The following is a 16,819-nucleotide window of genomic DNA, read 5'->3' as shown; positions in this document are numbered from 1 at the left end:
AGGACCCCAGAGATAAGAGGAGAAAAAAAAATAAAGGAAGGAAGGAAGGATACTCAGAAGTAGTAGGTGTGGGCAAGTATATGAATATAGATAGATACCTATAGAAATAATAGTCAACCCATATCTGACCTTGGGAGAACTAATACAGTTTCCAATAGAGGGAATGGGGACACAGAACTCTGGCAGTGGGAAAGGTGTGGAATTATACCCCTGCTATTTTATAATTTTGTAAATCATTATTAAATCACCAATAAAAAATGTCCAATACCCCAAACCCCAATGCCTGTCAATCCTGGAATACCGAGAGCCATGCACAGCAGGCACCCCATGGGCAAAGCTACCATCTCCGGGGGCTATTGTGCTTTGCAAGTTCCAGCCGCTGTTGAGCTCTTTGAGGTTTGAGTTACATTTTCACTTGGCAGAGTCTAAGTTCTCTGATTCAAAGAAGAAAAACTGTCAGGGAGACAGAGAGGGAAAGAGAGAAGGGGGTGTTTTTTTTTTTTTTTTTTTTTTAAAAAGCTAAGGCTTCCACTGCTTCTCCAATTTGGAATGGCACTGCGGAGACCCAGGGTGGGGGCACATGTAAATCAGAAACACATGCTTAAGGCTTCACTCCCAGCATGTGCAGTTCTGCAATGAAGACTCCAAACCTTTAGCATATTGTGTTAGCACTGACCAGAACCCACACCTGTGTTTCTTATCCTTTCCTGGGTGAAGGGGAACACCAGCAAGATCTGTGACGTGACTCTGATTCTACAAAGTCTGGAGACCTTGAGTTCTTCTGAATCAGGATGCCAGGGAAAACTGAATGGGGTTGGTTGGATATCTAGTAATGGAATGAGCAGGAGCTTCACAAGCTTCACTTAGGCAAACTTGACCTTTGGATTTGTCCCTCACTAGCTGTGCAGCTGTGAGTTTACTACCTGGACTGTCTATGCAATTTCTCCTTCCGAATAGGAGGATTGTGATCAATATTCCAACAGGCTTTTCTGAGAATGAAATAAAAATTAAAATTTTATTTATTTAGTTAATAGCTGTTTGATTAAGTCTCATCTAATTCTTCTCTTTCCCGTATGGAGAGGAGACAACTCCCTAAAAGAGAAGAAATATGTTAAAGAAAGTATGGCAAAAAGAAAGGAATTGAGCAAAAATATGTTTTAGGGAAGTGTTAGTTGAAAAACATGTACAACATGGAGTTTTGTGCAGTTATACAAACTGATTATTAAATTTGTCCCTAAGCTTCTTGTTGGCTAAGCTGAAGCAGAAAAATATGAGTCATAAGACTCATGTCTATTTTTAAAAAAGGTAGTTACTCAGGAGAACAGTTTTATTTGTTCCCAAGATTTTTCCTCACCAGGGTTATCAATGGGGCTCAGTGACTGCATGACAACCCCACTTCCAGTGGCCCTTTTTTTTCTTTTTCATTTTTCTTTTGACAGAGGGTGAGACATGGGGCTGAGGGAGAGACAGAGGGAAAGGGAGATACCTACAGCACTGTTCCACCACCCATTAAACTTTCCCCTTGCATGTAGGAGAGTAGAGGCTTGAACCCAGGTCCTTGCCTCATAGTGTGTGCACTCTACCAGGTGTGCCACCACTACCTGGGCTGGACAGATTTTCCATTAAGAGACAGTGAGAGGGAGTCGGGCTGTAGTGCAGCGGGCTAAACGCAGGTGGCGCAAAGCACAAAGACCGGCATAAAGATCCCGGTTCGAACCCCGCCTCCCCACCTGCAGGGGAGTCGCTTCACAGGCGGTGAAGCAGGTCTGCAGGTGTCTATCTTTCTCTCCTCCTCTTTGTCTTCCCCTCCCTCTCTCCATTTCTCTCTGTCCTATCCAACAACAACAACAACAATAATAATAACTACAACAATAAAACAACAAGGGCAACAAAAGGGAAACAATAAATAAATTAAATATAAAAAAAAGAGAGACAGTGAGAGAGGAAGAGGCATCATGGCATCAAAAATCAAGTTGTGCTGGGGCTTGGGCCTGGGTCAAGTTTATAGCAAGGTCAGCACCCTATCCCATGAGCTCTCTCTCTCTCTCTGATCATTATGGTTTATGTGTTTATTTTAAAGAGGGAGGGCGACTGAGAGTGGAAGAGAGAGGGAGAGCTAGAGGGAGAGCGAGAGGGAGAGAGAGAGAGGACCACTGTTCTGTTACATGTAAGGAATGCACTCAACTGCTGAGCTATACCTCGAAGACTCTCTTAGAGGGGTCACAGATGAGGAATACATGGACAACAACTTAGCAGGTCAGTTCTCCCTTTCCTTCTCCCTCTCCCTCTCCATCTCCACTGTATCATAGAAACTGTGGGGAAGCGACACAGTGCACCTGCTTCAATTTCCAATGCATGTTAGATCCTTTTCAGTGAGTTGTGTTTGGGGAAACTTTTCTCATTTTGAGAGAAGGACTGCTTTTCCATTGTCACTTTCATCTCTCTTCTACTTGTGGCTTAATTTCATCTCTTGTATACCTAACTTTCTCATCTCTGCCTTCTGGCTTAAAACCTTTTGGCGCCTCTGAAATAGAGACCCATGGGGCCACTCTCAGGAATCCCAAACCCTCCTTCTGAGGCTCTGCATGCATGGCTGAGTGACATTCCATCCCTCTGGGCTCTGTCCCAGGGAGGAAACATGTGGGCATTCTATAATAACTTGAGCAAAGCTCCCTCCTGCCTTTTTCTCTTTGTTTTTCCTTCCTGGGCCAATGAAAGGCAGAATGAATGAAAGTTTCCATTCTGATGAGAAAACTCACTCTGGCCCTGTAATGAGCTAGAATAATTGATTTGTTGATGAAAACCGGGATGGTGGAATTGATGCTTAGTGTCAAAACAGTCCAGATCACTTTGGTACCAGTTCATTGTTGCTGGAGGAAAGCTGTCAGGCAGGAGGGAACTCAGGGAGAAAAGAGCAGACCTGAGTGGGCTCAAGCTCCCCAGCATGGCGCTGTTCTTCTGGGATCCAATTTCAGTGCTTCAGATTGAAGGTCCTGGCTAATATTTGCTTTCTCCCCTTTCTCATGAGACTAGAAAATAACTTGGCGATGTCTCCGTTGCAGCTACTGTTTGAACATGGATATTAATTGAATTTGGAGTTCTGTTACTCTTTAAATATGCAGGGTTTTGGCTGAGGCTTTTGTATTCTTGGGATGCAATAGACAGTGAAAAATGGAATTGGAATGTTTCTACTCATTTCAGAAAGGAAACGAATTCTGGGCCTCCTTCTTTCCCCATCTCCCCACATCCAACTCTCTGTTAGCATTTCTTCATCTTCTGATGAGAATGAAAACTATTTTGATATATATGGACAGAGATTATGGGGTGGAAAAGAAAAATTAGAACCAGACAGCTCTGTGGAGGGGTATTCAAACTCTAGCTCCTTTCCATGCAAATTTAACTGGGTGTTTAAAAGCTCCTTTTCCTTATCTGTGAAGTGAGGCTAGAGAATTTGGCCTATAAAACCATTATAAAAATTTTATGAAGTATAATGCAAGACCACGATAGTACTATTATCTATGAAAATGCCACCAACTTCAAACAATATACTCCAAAAACATTCCTGCAGAATTCTGAGCAGATTTATTATAGGTTCACCCTAATTATTCCTAGTGATACCTGGGTCCTTTGATCTTGAGTTTGTCATAAACCAGAGAAGATGAAGAGGTTGGGCTCTTGTCATTTAGACAAGATAAGTGCTTGAGACATTTTATGAACTGAGGGCCATTCTTTTCTTTCATCTTCCCCAAAACTCAAGAAGGTGGAGGAGTATATTTTTCTTTGAAAGATGAGGGCACAAACTCAGCTCAGTTCCACAAAACACAAACGTTCAGTGTTAGAGACTACTTGAGAATCTGCTATCAGATAATAAGTTGCTGTGTGACCCTGGAAAATGCTCCTGACCTCTCTGTTTCTACCTTCTTTGAGAGATACATCACTTATCCCAGCCATACAGTGAATCACACATCCCTGTTCCGATCTCACATCCTCTGAATCTCAAGTCTTCTCACTAAGATGCTACTCCCAGATTCTGCTGGTGATGTGAGAAGAGGGGAGAAGGGCTTCTCCTCAAAGGTCTGTATTTGGGACACTCATTATTTCATTGTTGGCTTACTTCCCAGATTTTTATTAAATGTCAGCTGCATGCCAAACATTGTGGGACATAAGATGTTGTCCTCTAGAAACTGACAGTTTATTTAGAAAAACAGATGTGTAAACAACTTTCCCAAAAGAAGAAAGATAAGATAAACAAAAGCTAGAAATCTCCTGTGATGTAGTTTTGTCACCTTTAGAGATTTACCTGGAAAAATAGAGAAGCAATAGTTCAGAACAATGTATGAACTTCTCCTTTTTTTTTTTAAGGATTTTTTTTAATTTATGAGAAAGATAGGAAGAGAGAGAAAGAACCAGACATCACTCTGGTACATGTGCTGCCAGGGATTGAACTTGGGACCTCATGCTAGAGAGTCTGGTGCTTTCTCCACTGTGCCACCTCCTGGACCATGCATGCATTTCTTATTGCAGCATTAATTACACTAGTCAAGAACTGGAAACAGCTAAGTCCCCTTAGACTGATAACTATAGAAGATATAGTGTGTATATGCAGTGGAATACTACTAGGCTATGAGGTAAGAAAAGATGAAATCTTACCATTTGTAACAACATGGATGAAACTAGAAGGCTGGGTGGGGGTAGATAGTATAATGGTTATGCAAAGAGACTCAAGCCTGAGGCTCCAAAGTCCCAGGTTTAATTGCCCCCGTACCACCATAAGCCAGAGCTGAGCAGTGCTCTGTTTAAAAAAAAAAAAAAAAAAAAAATAGGGAGTCGGGCTGTAGCGCAGTGGGTTAAGCGCAGGTGACGCAAAGCACAAGAACCGGCTTAAGGATCCCGGTTCGAGCCCCCGGCTCCCCACCTGCAGAGGAGTCGCTTCACAGGCGGTGAAGCAGGTCTGTAGGTGTTTATCTTTCTCTCCTCCTCTCTGTCTTCCCCTCCTCTCTCCATTTCTCTCTGTCCTATCCAACAACGACTACAACAATAAAAAAAAAAAAAAAAAAAAAAAACAAGGGCAACAAAAGAGAATAAATAAATAAAATAAATATATAAAAAAAATAGAAAAGAAACTAGAAGGCTTGCTAAGTGAAATAAGCTACACAAAGACAAACCCCACGTGATTTTACTCATATGAAACATATGGAGAAACCAAACAGATGAATTAATAAACTAACAATAAGCTTTCAGACTATAAGCCCATCTAGTGGTAATCAGGAAGGAAAGGGGAGGTCAGAAGGCCTTTGAGGACAGTGCAAATCAGGACAAAGTGGATGCACAGGTTTTTGTTTCTCTATCACTACAGCCTTAGCACTTCTGGAATTTGTTTTTTCAGATACACATAGATGGAGGGTAAAAGGAAAGAAATCATCATACCAATGCTTCCTGCAATGAAGTGGGGGTGGTCTTGAACATGGGTCACATGACCAAGCGAGAGTACTACTCAGGTGATTGTTATTATTATTATTATTTTTACCAGAACATTGCTTATCTCTGGCTTACGGTGGTGATAGGAATTGAACCTGAAACTTTTGGTGCTTCAGGCATGAATGCCTGTTGTGTTACCACTAGTACAATCTTCCAGGACTGCACTCTTCTTTCAAATGATACACACATGAAATCTATATAATGTGATGAAACTATGATACTTGAATTAAAATATTTTGAAAGACAGAGGGTAAGTATTGGAAGAGTATTGTGTGCTTCTCTTCTGTTCCTTGGCTGTACTGAGATGGTCAGCAACCCAGTGTAACTATGCAGGAAGCAGATGTGCAGTAAGTGCCACCCGACTCTCTCATAGTCATACCCCAGAGATCAGAGACCTCACTTTTGGGTTTACTTGAGCTTAACACATCATTTCTTTAATGTGGTTAATGCTGGGATGGATGACATGGGAATTTTTCTTCTTTAATGAAAGTCTTAGCTGCACAGTTAGGAGGTGGCTCAGTGGATTCTCAAGTATCAGGTCCTGAATTTGATCACTAACACTGTGTATGCTATAGTGTTGCTATGGTTTTTTTTTTTTTATCTCTTCTCATTAATAAATAAGTAAGTTTAAAAAATATGTTTTGTCTGCTTGAGTCAGAGCAGGAGTGTTTAACCTTGGTGAAAGTAAGAGCAGCCCCCTCTCTTAGTGTCAGTCCACTCAGGAGTAAATGTTCATTCATTCAACTCTTATCACCATTGTGTGTTCTTACTATGCAGTTCCACAGATGAGGAAAATGAGGCACAGAGTGGTCATCACACTACATTTATAGTTGCATAAGAAGATGAGGAAGGCTGACATCCATACAGGCCCCTGCGGGAACCTGATGGAGTGTGGACACCTACAAGTGGGGACAGCAGGTGCCTGGACCAGAGGAAGACAGGGGAGAGAAATTCTCTGGTATTTTCATGGTTGGTCTGGGAATGCCCCAGCCTGCCAATAACTTCACATCTCTCCACCTTTCCCATGTCCCCTTGGCAGGTAAGGGTCTTAGAGTGTAGTTACTGAGACAAGGCAGTCTCTGAGAAGCTTTTCTGAACTTTGTAGTGCTAATAAGTGCATTGTGAATTTCTGGCAAGAGTGATATGACTTTCTTTTTTTCTTTTTCTTCCTTCTTTCTTTTCTTTTCTTTTCTTTTTTTAGAGAGATTTAATAATGATCGACAAGCCTATTCATATTTAGCACAGGAGTCTGTGCAACCTCTGCATCCCTGTAGGTCTGAGTTCACATTCCATGGTGATATCTAGGAACAGTCTAGGCTGCACTTATTTCAGGACCAGTCTTCCTTGAGTGGCTGAGTATATTGACCCAGCCTCCCTTCAGAGAGTGGTGCAGTCCCTACCGTTGTTGTTCTATATTGAGGCCTTGGCCCTCTCAACTTACATTGAAAATGGATTCCAGAAGAATTTAAAGACGGGTGCTGTCTTTGTTGATCTCACAGCAGCCTATGACACGGTCTGGCACTGTGGTCTCCTGGTCAAGATCTCAAGATGCCTGCCTCCATGGGTGGCCAACACTATGTCGTTTCTTCTCCAAAACAGAAGATTCCGGGTACATCTGGGTGACAAGTCTAGCAGATGGAGACTTGTCTCAAGTGGCCTCCCCCAGGGCTCTGTTCTGGCTCCTACGCTATTTAATATTTACATCAATGACCTCCCAGAAACTTCTTCAAGGAAGTTCATCTACGCCAATGACATCTGCTATGCAACTCAGGCATCCAAGTTTGACATCCTCGAGGAAACACTCACGAAAGACATGTCTCTGATATCTGATTACTGTAAAAAATGGCGACTAATTCTTAGCACTGCAAAAACGGTATCATCTGTTTTCCATCTACACCATGCCTCGGCCTCGCGTGAGCTTAATGTGCAGCTTGGCGATACGAGAATCCGGCATGAAGCCCAGCCAGTCTATCTTGGCGTTACTCTCGATCGCACCCTGTCATTTCACGAACATCTCATAAAAACTGCAGCAAAGGTGGGCACGAGGAATAACATCATTGCAAGACTGGCCAGCTCCTCATGGGGTGCAAGCGCTTCCACACTACGATCATCATCTCTGGCATTATGCTATTCCACTGCAGAATACTGTGCCCCAGTATGGTTCCGTAGCCCCCATGTCCACTTGGTCGATTCCAAATTATATTCCTCCATGAGGATAATTTCTGGAACCATCCGTTCCACCCCAGTTCCATGGCTGCCAGTTCTTAGCAACATCGCCCCGCCAGATATTCGTCGGGATGCGGCATCATCTAAGTTCATTTCCCACGTCTACGCTCGACCGGACCTGCCAATATACGCGGATATCTTCGCCCACCCTGTTCAACGCTTGACGTCTCGTCACCCAATCTGGTCCCCTACGCCTACACTGAACTTCTCTGTTCCAGACTCTTGGAAACAGAGCTGACAGTCAGCTGAGGTAAAGAACAAACACCTCATCACAGACCCCTGCAAGCGTCAACCCGGCTTTGACCTAGCACGTTATGATTGGGCCCTCCTCAATCGCTATCGAACAGGCCATGGCCGGTGCGCCGCTATGTTCCATCGCTGGGGAGCCAGAGACGACCTGAACTGCCCCTGCGGCTACAGACAGACTATGACCCACATAGTCAACGACTGCCACCTTTCCAGATTCAAAGGAGGTCTCGAAACTTTACATCAGGCTCAACCTGACGCTGTTGACTGGCTACGGAAGAAGGGCAAACGCTAGAAGAAGAAGAGGCCAAGGTCCTGTAGAGGCCTGCAAAAGGGTTTATGATACTGTTCCTGATGGAGATGGCCAGTGATGGTGGAGAGAAGGATCTGTTAGAGGTCTAGATCCATCCTACCTGTGTGGGAATCCCAGGATTCAAGCCCCGGATGATGTGGTGGCCTGGAAGTGACCAAAGGGGTCATCATCAAAAAGTGCCAGTCTCTTACCCTTATTAGGTTTTTGGAGTCCTTACTTTATCTGGCAGGGCTAAGCTTAGAGTGATTGAGGGAAGTGAAATAGGAGGTAGGTAAGGAGAATATCTAAGTCCAAGTAGAAACTATTTTATTAAGTACTTTATGTTGTCTTTTTTAGGTCTTTCTACTTGCTGCACTTATTGAGTCACTGTAGGCTATTGTGCACTTTTACTGTAAGGTGTATATTTTCCCCTAACTTATAGATACATGTACACATGTGCCCTATCTCGTGGGCCCTGGTCTATATCTAGGTTCTATAACTCTTTCAGGAGGTATGCCACCCAAATTGGAACTTAGAAGTCCTATGAGCTAGTTAAGGACTCACCTGAGTATAGGAGCTGGAGGGTTGGCTTGGGGTCTCTGGGCATAGTTGCTAGAAGTGATTTCTTCATTTCTACTTTCTTTGTTTCCTTTTCTGGTGATTCTTTCAATTACTTCTCCCTCTCTCTTTCTGGGTCACTACTGAGGATTAACTGCTCTATGCTGACTTTTTCAGATATAGATAGGGAGACAGAGGAGGAAAGAGGGAGGTTCGAACTTGCCTAGAACATAGGTCATGCAAATGACAAAACAAGCACCTTCCTAGGTGAATGATCTTGCCAGCCTTCTTCATCCTCTTTTCACCTTTCCACATTATATATTTTTTCCATTTCTAATTCCTGTTTGACCATGATCATTATGGATACTTCTTTCATCCATTGTTCATTTTTTGTCTTTTTATCATTGATTTCTAAATTGTCTTTTATATATACATATTCATAAAAACACATTTATGAAAGTATGTGAATATGATGTAAGATTAACTATATTAAACGTGTCTCTATATTACATATACACTCAGCTGTATACAAAAGGATATATGTGTATATATTTATGCATGTGTATACATGCAATACAGACATATATAAAAGCAGCTTAATTGTACTTCATAACATGTCCTGCTAAGAATGTACCTAATCTCTGGGGTCAGGTGATAGCATACACATTACAGTGCACAAGAACCCAGGTTCAAGCCCCTGGTTCCCACCTGCAGGGGGAAAATTTCACAGGTGTTGAAACAGGGTTGCAGGTGTCTCTCTGTACTTTCCCTTTCTATCTCCCTCTGCTTTATATTTATCTCTGACTCTATTCAATAATAAACAAACAAATTAAAAAAATGTACCTGATCTAGAGTTTTGCTATATAGTTTGACTAGAGTTCTGCTGACATTTCAAAGGTAGGCACTAATTCAAAGGGAGATATGCACTCCCATGCTCATAACTGCATTATTCACAATAGTCAAAATAAGGAAGCAACCTAACTGTACATCATTGAATGACTGGATAAATAAGTTATGGGCTGCATATTCCATGGAGTACTACTCTGAAGTTAAAAAAAAAAAGATGTTATTGTGTACTTTGGGACAAAGTGGAGATTATTATGCTTAGCAAAGTAAGTAAAGAGGTGAAAGACAACTACTGGATGGTTTCACTGATATGTGGAATATGTGGAATTGAAACATATAAACTTGAAAAAACAAAAGTAGCTTACCTGTTGCTAAGACTTTGTGAGTTATCTTTAGGGGCACAGAACTTTGGCAGTGAGTATAATGTGGAGTGGAACTATACCCCTATTTTCTCATAAATATTATAAATCTCTACTAAGCCACTAATTTTAAAAAGATAGGCGTATATATACCACAGCTTTCTCAGCCACTCATCTGTTGTTGGGCACCTGGGTTGCTTCCAGGTTTTAGCTATTATGAATTGTGCTGCTATGAACATAGGACTACACACCTCTTTTTGGTTGGGTGTTATGGAGTCCTTGGGGTATAACCCCAGGAGAGGAATTATTGGGTCATATGGAAGGTCCATGTCTAGCCTTCTGAGAGTTTTCCAGACTGCTCTCCACAGAGGCTGTAGCAATTTACATTCCCACCAGCAATGTAAAAGGGTTCCTCTGTCCCCACATCCTCTCCAGCATTTGTTGCTGCTGTCCTTTTTGATGTATGCCATTCTTACAGGAGTGAGGTGGTATCTTAGTGTTGTCTTGATTTGCATTTCTCTGATAATCAGTGACCTAGAGCAGTTTTTCATATGTTTGTTAGCCTTTTGGATCTCCTCTGTAGTGAATGTTTTGTTCATTTCCTCTGCCCATTTTTGGATGGGGTCATTTGCTTTTTTGCGGCTAAGTTTGCTGAGCTCTTTATATATTTTGGTGATTAGTTTCTTGTCTGATGTCTGGCATGTGAAGATCTTCTCCCATTCTGTGAGGGGTCTCTCTGTTTATTTAATAGTTTCTTTGGATGTGCAGAAGCTTTTCAATTTCAAGTCCTGGAACCCTTGGATAGGGCGCACTTTCCCGTATGCATCTCCCAATCCAAACCAAATAACATTGCATCTGCCGATCACAACCTAACCAAAGCAACGATTGCTACCTCAACATGCTTCACCTCAGAATGTATCCAGAGACTTCACGTGTGGAATGACAACCCTTCAGCTTCATTACTCGGGTGAGACCTTTCCTTTAATAGTACACTCTAATTTCATCTCAGGTAGTTCACTTTCTAACAAAGTCCCATAACCTAGATATACACCAGTTTCTGTGAGAGAGAGCTTATGTGTACACGTATCCATAAACTACTGCAAAATATATACCTGAAAGCAGGACTACACTAGAGTTTGCAGTGAGTACCTCCCTAACACTTCCTCTCCACTATTCCAAGCTTGGGATCCATGATTGCTCAACAAATTGTTTGGCTTCATATGTTAACTCTCTTTTCAATCACCAGGTTCCAGATGCCACCAGGATGCTGGCTAGGCTTCCCTGGATTGAAGACCCCACCAATGTGTCCTGGAGCTCAGCTTCCCCAGAGTCACACCCTACTAGGGAAAGAGAGAGGCAGACTGGGGGTATGGACCGACCAGTCAACGCCCATGTTCAGCGGGGAAGCAATTACAGAAGCCAGACCTTCTACCTTCTGCATCCCTCAACGACCCTGGGTCCATGCTCCCAGAGGGATAGAGAATGGGAAAGCTATCAGGGGAGGGGGTGGGTTATGGGGATTGGGTGTTGGGAATTGTGTGGAGTTGTACCCCTCCTACCTTATGCTTTTGTTCACTAATCCTTTCTTAAATAAAAAATTAAAAAAAAAAAGATAGGCAATAGAATGGATAGAGGAATTACAATGCTACAAAAGCATGAGCTTTCAGTGGTAGTGACCACTTGAGCAAGTATCTACTTACATATTATAAGTTGCTGTTTAATAATGGAAAAATCTTCTTTATCTCTCTGCTTCTTTTTTTTATATAAAATATTTTTGTTTATTATTATTGGATAGAGACAGAAAAAACGGAGAGGGAAAGGGAAGATAGAAAGGGAGAGAGAGACACCTGCAGCCCTGCCTTATCACTTGTGAAGCTTTCTCCCTGCAGGTGGGAACAAGGGGCTTGAATCCAGGTCCTTATACATTGTGACATGTGTGCTTAACTGGGTCCGCCACCACCCAGCTTCTTCATGTGGAAAAATACTTCTAGTACTGTACAGGAATGGAGTGATGCTCAAGTAAAAGAAGAGTAATATAAGAAATGTAAATGTAAGCCATGATTTCAATTATGTGTTTTTATCCAGTCTCTCTTATTTGAAACAACTGCAGAGCAATTGTGTGTTTGTGAGGAGGGGGCAGGGAGAGAAGAGAGGAGTGGGAGCAAGCCTTCTCTTCATTAAAAAGGAAAGTGGTTTCTACATAATTCCAACTGTATTGCTCACCCTTATGGTCTACAAGGAATATTTCTTAATTTTCTTTTAACTCATGCCCAACCGAACATTTGTCTAACTTTTAGTAATTTGTATAATTAAAACAAAACCTAGTTCTCTTTTCTCTAAGTATATCATTATGCAATATCCGGCATGCTTTCTCAAACTCTTTCTCCTTGAAATGTGGTTCTGCTTCAGTCTTGAGGACAGGAACTTTATCCCCAATTGCTGTGTGACCTTGACTGGGTTGCTCACCTTTTCTGGGTTATGATTCCATGATTCCCTCCATTGTGAGATGAGGGACAATGTTGCCTTTTTTTTGCACCCAGAAGGGCTGATGTGAGGCAACAGGGGCTGCCTACCACCTGTTCCAGGCATTCCAAGTGCCAAAGGGATTTCTTGCCCTGAGTCCTCAGGGCAGACCAGAAGTGCAAGGTTCCTCTCTGTGAGAATGGTTCCTTCTGAGGACTGTCTGCTAGAGACCTAGTTTGATTTTTTTTTCCTCACTCTCAGGAACCCAGCCAAACCTAATGGCCACCTGTGTGAATAGTGTTTTGTTTGTATGCAGTTTGCATAGCTGACAGGGATGGGTGTTTGTGTGTCCATCAACCTGATAGGAACTACTATAGGCAAAGTGGGGAATATCCCTGAGTCACCAATGGGATTCAGAGGAAGTATGGAGAGAGAGAGAAAGAGAGAGAGAGAGAGAGAGAATACTACTTCAAAGAGTAACTGTTTGGTGCCAGCCTATTTTGGTAGATGTCCTCTCTTCAGTATTTAAATATACTATGTGGAATCATACTTAAACCCAATCTTTATGTTATTTTGTTTTCTTTCTATTTGAAAGGACAGAGATAAATTGAGTGGGGAGGTGTAGATAGAGAGGGAAAGAGAAGGAAAGACACCTTCAGCACTGCCTGTGAAGTTTCCCTCCTGCTTTGGTGGGGACTGAGGGCTTGAACCTGGGTCCTTACACATAGTAACATGTATGCTCAACCAAGTTCCACATCCCAACCCCTTTAACTTCAGTCTTACAGATGTGGCCATTGAAGCTCACAGAGGGCACATTATTATTCCTAGGCATATGCCCAGCAGGACTTGCACCCATATCTCTGACCTCTAAAGTCCATATGGGACTTTGGAAGAAGGAAAGGGTGAGGGAGAGGGAGAGGAATGTTTCCAGTGGGTAACAGGTCTGATTTTCTCCTCCCTGTTGGTCCATTTTCTTGAAGATAATGAATTTGGGGAGGTGGTGACAGCACTAGCCTGAACTCTGATTGTGTGTGTAGTGAACGTGATAACCACTACACTATGGAAACTGAACTCTGATTGTATTCTTCAAGTTGTTCAGGGATTTGGAACCTGCTCTGTAAGGAGTCAACCATTCAGGTTGGTTTTTTCTTTCCCCAGGCTAGAGTGGTCCTCCCTTCTGAGAACAAAGCATCTGTTAAGGTGGCCCATTGTCTCTACTGGTCTTTTCCCCTGACATTCACAGGTCTGGTTCCTTGTACTAGGACATTGAACATAAAGGCTTGAGGGTAAAGGAAGTGGATCCTTCCTTGGCCTTTGTGTCTATGCAATTTTATCATTCCCAGTGGACTTTTGCTCTATTTTTCCAGATAGAGGATGAGATATTGAGAGGAGAGATACCATAGCACCACTTTACCTCTTATGAAGCTTCCCCTTTGCATGTTGTTCCCATGTGGTGGCTGGAGGCTTGAAACTGGATCCTTGAACATGGTAAAAAGTGTGTGTGTGTGTGTGTGTGTGTGTGTGTGTGTGTGTGTGTGTGTGTGTGCTCCCTAGAAGTAGTAATAGGTGTAGGGGTGATTAAAAAAGGAAGTGAAGGCTGGACTGTTAAAAAAAAAAAGGGCATATATATATTCAACCCATATCAGTATATCAGTGACTTTGGGAGAACTACTGCAGTTTCCAATGGAAGGGATGGGAACTCTGGTGGTGGGAACCATATGGAATCATATACCTCTTATTTTACAACTTTGTAAATTAATATTAAATCATTAAAAAATGCATGCTCTACTGGATGAGCCATCTCCCAGCCCTCAGAGTTTGAATTTTCAGACTTTCACACATCTAGGCTCTGATCTTGTTGCTACCTAGTTTCTTGCAAACCATGGCTCACCTTTGACCTTCAGTTTACTCTTCTATAAAATGGGGTTCATAAATTTACACTGTAAAATGAACTGAGGAGGATTAGAGGGAGAACCTTGGATGGAGTCTGGCACAGAGTCAGAATGCAGAGTGGGAACACTCCTTTGTGGGAGAGACACGTACACTGGAGAACCCTCTAGCAAAGGGGAGTCCTCCCACAGCTGTTCAGAGTTAATAGCAAGAGACATACATTTCATAAGCACTAAACTTCACTTGCGGAAAGGAAAAAAAAAAGAAGAAAGAAAGAAAGGGGAAAAAGCAAGATGAGTCTGTAAGCAGTTAGTCAGCAGCAACAGTGCTCAGAATTATGCTCACGAAATGGCTCCTCAATGAGGAGATTAAGCCTTATAACAGATCACACCCAGTGGCGTGGAGAGTGTTCCCTGAGTTTTGACTGTGTCTGAAGGGTGGCGAGACCCAGTTTTGATGAGGAGATGTGGGGTTCTGGTCTCTCTAGATTTGCAGAGACAGAAAGAACTACCAGGCTGAGGGTTCCACCCGCCAGCAGTCTGGCAAGGAGGGCCAGAACCCACTGGACATTTCAGAGCCAAAGAATGAAAACTCTCACAAAATTTGCAACTGTGAAGGAGCCTATAACCAACTTGTTTTCAATCAAACTCCCCACACTGACACTTGGGCTCCATTCAACCATTTAAAAAGTTCCACTAGCAAATAAACACTTTGCCAAATATTTGCCTTTGTGTGTCTTCAATAGTAAATTCCAGCTATATTGCTCATCTCCTTCTATCACCCTGACTGGCCCGCCCCAGTTGCTTTGAATTGATGGGTGGGAACCCCTTCCCGACCTCCCACTATGGTGGCCAAGAGCAGCGGACAGACGTGGGCCCTGCTGAGTATGTGTGGGATTTACACTGGCATAGATAGACCCCATGATCCAGAAGCGTTTTTCTGTTTCCCTCTGTCCCTGTGGACTCTGTGTGTTCCTACCTCCCCTTATACTCAACCATCAGCTTGATGAAGCTCTGGTGCTGTTCCCTCTCTCTCTCTCTCTTTCTCTGACTTTCAGAAGCAATGAAATCACAAATGTGTGAGGCTCTGATTTTGCAAAAAAAAAAAAAAAGTATTCTGACTTTGTTCCAGTAATGGACTCAGTGATATATATATATATATATATATCCTTATAGGATGCTCTGGGGAGTCACTGACTGGAAGTTCTGGACGTATTGTTAGAGAGCAGTATTAACTGACATCCACATTTCTCTTTTTATCCTTCCTTTTCCTCAGTGTTTAGATGAACTACTAGAAGGATGAGCATCAACTGAACTGACCATGAGAATGAGAAAAACATGCAAGAAATAGAAAAAGAAGAAAGACAGTGAAACTTTAGTTCCTAAGGTGGCCTGAATTATTTTACTTGCAGTCCTTGTCCTCAGGAACTGAATGCACTCCCTGCCCCATTCATGCAAGTGTGACTTACTGACTGTAGCTCCTGGGAAGGAATATAAGTACCATCTTGCAATTTCACCAGGACTCTTCCCTGTGATCATATTCCCAGAGAGGTGACTCCTTCAGCTTGAGCCTCAGAGAGAGGAGAACCCAACAGAGCAGCAGTTGGCCTGCGAAGGCCACTTACTCTGGGTGATAAACAAGCTTTTGTTGCTAGAAGTCATTGAGATTTGGAGTTGCTTGTTACGCCAGGATAACTGAGAGAAAGCTGACTAAAGGCCCCGATGGTGCTGACTCCTGCCTCCTGACTTCCTGCTCCATGAGGACAAAGAAGCTGGCTGTCTGTGGTTCACCTAGGTGATAGAATGGAATTGAAGGACCAGTACATTGGTCATGTCTGTAAGATTGGTCCATATAGCATGATTAAATACTGAACAGAGGCCAGCCATCAACTGAGGCTGATGCCAAACTTTCAATATTTCATAAGTGTTGTCCAACATCATTAAGACTAGCACAAAAACAGGAGTCCTGTGGGGTACCAAGAGGTGACAGCTGTGTGGAATAACTCCTTTACTAGAGAGAAACTTGTTGAATTTCAGTCTCTATATTTTTGAAGCAAATAACTTGATGTGGAGTAAGCCACGTTGGCAAAGAGGCAGAGGGCTAGAGCTGGTGACCACTTGAGATTCTTGATATTCTCTCCCTCTCTCCTCTGATACCTTCTCTGCAGTTCTGGATGCCAGTTCTTTATCTATCCATCTTTTAAATTAGGAGCTGGCAAAGTATAGTGCATAGGTCACATCTGGCCTGCAACCTCCTTTTGTAATAAAGTTTTATTGGAACACAGCCACCCTTATTTGCACATTGTCTATGACTGATTTTGCAACTACAGAGTTGAATAGTTGCAACAGAGATGGTATGGCCCATAAAGCTTGAAATATTTATTATCTGCCCTTTTGCAGACAAAGAATGCCAATCGTCTGCTCTAAATGTCTTTTGAGTTTGCCTCCTCTTCTTTCTGATG

This window comes from Erinaceus europaeus, chromosome 12, assembly GCF_950295315.1.
Source record: "Erinaceus europaeus chromosome 12, mEriEur2.1, whole genome shotgun sequence".
In the NCBI taxonomy this organism is placed as follows: Eukaryota; Metazoa; Chordata; class Mammalia; order Eulipotyphla; family Erinaceidae; genus Erinaceus; species Erinaceus europaeus.
Note: the sequence above shows the minus strand (reverse complement) of the source record.